Here is a 3,518-nt window from a genome sequence, read left to right as displayed (position 1 = left end):
ATGAAACCAAAAGGTATTATTTCTGTTATTCTACCTCTGAGCTAGATGATTTCGTGAATTTAACGTTCAATGATTTCTTACGATATTTGAAGGTTTGCTGGTAGTTTTTCGATCCAAACTTATCGGTAGACATGATTCGACAAGCACAATATTACACAAAAAATGTCTTGATACTATCGGCATTAATTTTTGGAATAAATGTAATGAAATCAAATATTTTCACAATTTTACACAATTTTGTTTCTCTTTGAGCTAAGGCTTCCATAAAGTGCATAGGTGAACAGCATAAAAGATTTTTTTCGACAAAAAAAGCTTACCTTTTCGATGACTTAAGTTCATTTAAGGTATAAACCGAACATACCGCTTTAGTTTTGACCCCAATTAGTTTCATAAAATAGTGTTTTTTTTACGTTAATTGCCATGGTGACATAGGTCACCATGTGATAACACTAGATCGAGTTTAGTAGATGAACAATTTAAAGCTACATTTCATTACCAAAAGGTTTTAGTTGTAGTAAGCTTGGAGTTTAAGAGTACAACAAGAAATATAATGAACTATAATTTTCTAGTTTGATGTGTGATAAATTAAATGAGACACCATTTATTTGTTTCATTGCATAATCTGAAATGTATGCAGTACCATAGATACATACTGCTAAAAGAAAATCCTAATGACTCATTCATGTATAATTGGTTTTATTATCCTAACTGAATACTAGACATGCATGTTGACCCCGGATGTTATCTATTATCTTGATTAGATTTCGCTGGCATGAAAATTAAATATACAAACGATTCAATGCTATGCTCTTACAAACGGTTGGCAATTTAGGTACCAGTATCGTATTGCATATCCCTGAGCGGGTGTACGTCAAAACATGGCTGCTATAAAAAATATAGTGTATTTTCTTTTTGCCTCTCTACAAACTAATGTATTGTCAAAAGATATGAACGATGACTTATAAAATAGAGCAAACATCACACTGTTTGGTGAAGAACTTTTTAAAAGAAAATCTAACATAATAACATAAAAATGTTCCACTGAAAAGGTTGGTTTGGTGAGTGCAAAACGAACGTGAAAATAGGGAAAATGGCTATTTATAATTCAAGACTACTTTTCTGCCCGATCTTCGTGGACTCACCCTATTTTCTTTGCAGGAAATTATTTTTTCATATGTCCTTAGAAATGCTACATAAGTGAAAGTTTTATTGAATCAATTTACATATTTTTAAAAAAAAATCCTAAAAATATGCACTTCACTGTAGAAGTCTATGGGAAATTTAATACGATACTCAGACCTTTACGCAGTATCTTATTTTTCCTGTATCGAGTCAACTGCGAATGTTGCGAAAATACATGAACTTGCAATTGGGAATGTCTAAATATGTCTTATTGTATAGTTTTAGTAGAATAAATTATTTACAAAAGTGTAGGTAATATATAAAGCAATTATAAGCTTTTCTGATATCTAAGAATTGTTTTTAAATTTGTGATAAATTCAAATATTTACTACGTAATTCATACAACTAATAATAATAGGATAATTAATTGTAAAGATTGAACAACCAAAACTACCCGAATGCCGAAGAACACCTAGCTTTAACGAGTGTGCGAAACTCAAGTTAAATTAAATCCCCAAGCGTTCTTGGAACGAGTGATCATATTTTGGTTATTCACGATAACCAATTGATTATCCTATTTATTATATAGATTTTCTTCATAATGTATCGATATTTTAAACATGAATTTAAAATTAGGTGATTGGCGGATTGATATCAAAGTTGTGACGTTTTGGTGCGAGAAAGTCCGAAAGTAAAATTGCCGAATTTATTTCACAGTGTGAATTATCGAAATTCAATTACACTGGGAATATTTGATAAAACACTGCTATCTATATAATAAATCTTTCTTGTAAGATTTAAAAACAAAAACAAAGTTCACTGATTTTGTACGTCTCTCTGATAGCAAGACTATTTCAGTGTTTACAGAGCGGTTAATTATAAAGACATTTTCCTGATTTCCGTATTAAAAAAAACTAGGCATATGGCACGAGTTCTATAGACTAAAATACATATACATACAACAAACCCTGTATCAGTTATATGCAATAAATTAAATATCTTCTTCTCGTCCATTCTGCGGTATCCGAGATGTAAGTATTTTTCAAGCATATAAAACTAAAATGGTCAGCGTTACATTTTAACAACCTTTGGGATATTTACGTATGCATTACTCTAAAAACTTTAAGTATCAGCGAAAGTAAGGAGCATATTGGACCAAAAAATCAGTGCTGGATACAAAAGTCGTCAGGAATGAATCCGTACTTTTGTTTTCGTAGGGACATTTGGAGAACTTTATTTGTAAAGTCCTTTTAATGCTGCTTCCTTCAAGATTATATCCAAGCTCGAGATTTAAGAAGTTATTCAGAACCGTTCAAATCGATTATATATGAAAATTATTGGAGCTTTTTATATGACAATAAACGGCGAAAATGACTTATTGACGCTTTTGGCGATGATTACAATCTTTGACTGGACTGATCTATGACAATGTTGTAAAATGGTTAGCTTGCTAACCTTGAACATCAAGGTGGAAAAGTCAAAGTTTCCTTTACTAAGTGTATTTTGATCCAATTTAAAGATATGCTTAACAAGCATTGTGGCGTTTGTTAATATGGATTCGTTACTCGAGAAATGCATGCAAATGTTGAAGGTGGTAGATAGTAATAGGCCAAACATTAATGATTATTTGATGGACAAGTATATGTTGAGTTATATAATTTTCCAAAAAACCAAACATTTCTTGAAATTATCGCATTGTTTACAACATCCAAGTTATTTTTCTACGACCATCTTTGTTAGAACTATTGACAAGAATATGTTTATGAGTTATGTCATTCTTGGCCATCTTATTTATGTTTGGGTGATTTATTAGAATGATAAACACGATGCAACAAAATACACAGATGTAAGGGGTGGAGAAAATTATAAAAAAAAACTGAAGAGTCAAGTGAGGGGAAATCTGAAGATATGACGCAACCGAAAAAAAAATGCATACACAAAGAAACGAAAAAAATCTGAAATGATCTTGCGTTTCGAAAAGGCGAGCAGTTGTCATTTCCTGAAAGTCACTCAACGTACTGCCGCCTGAAAGAGGAAGAAAACCTATGATATTTGTCATATTTTAAACTGGCAATTAATCAGGTTGTAGGGACGAACGTGTATGGTTTCAAGATGACCGAATAGTTTTTGTGCAATGTAACAGTTGTGCGCGTCGCTCTTCCTCTGCCCAAATAATTGGAGTAATGATTGCAGAAGTACCCCCTTTTGAGCAATATGTAATAAGGTAGAGAAGTTTAAATGATATGATATACAAAATTGTACTTAGACGTATTAAGCTCATATACATATACCCCAACATGAAGAAAAAAAATACTCAAAAGTATCAAATATCGTATATTAATACTTTGAAGCAGTGACTGGCAATGAAATTGCTCGGGAATCAATTGATACTAACG

This window comes from Perna viridis, chromosome 9, assembly GCF_037379345.1.
Source record: "Perna viridis isolate PV_CMFRI_1.1 ecotype Kerala chromosome 9, ASM3737934v1, whole genome shotgun sequence".
Classification (NCBI taxonomy): Eukaryota; Metazoa; Mollusca; class Bivalvia; order Mytilida; family Mytilidae; genus Perna; species Perna viridis.
The sequence above is the reverse complement of the archived record's forward strand: the minus strand, read 5'-3'. Positions refer to the sequence as shown.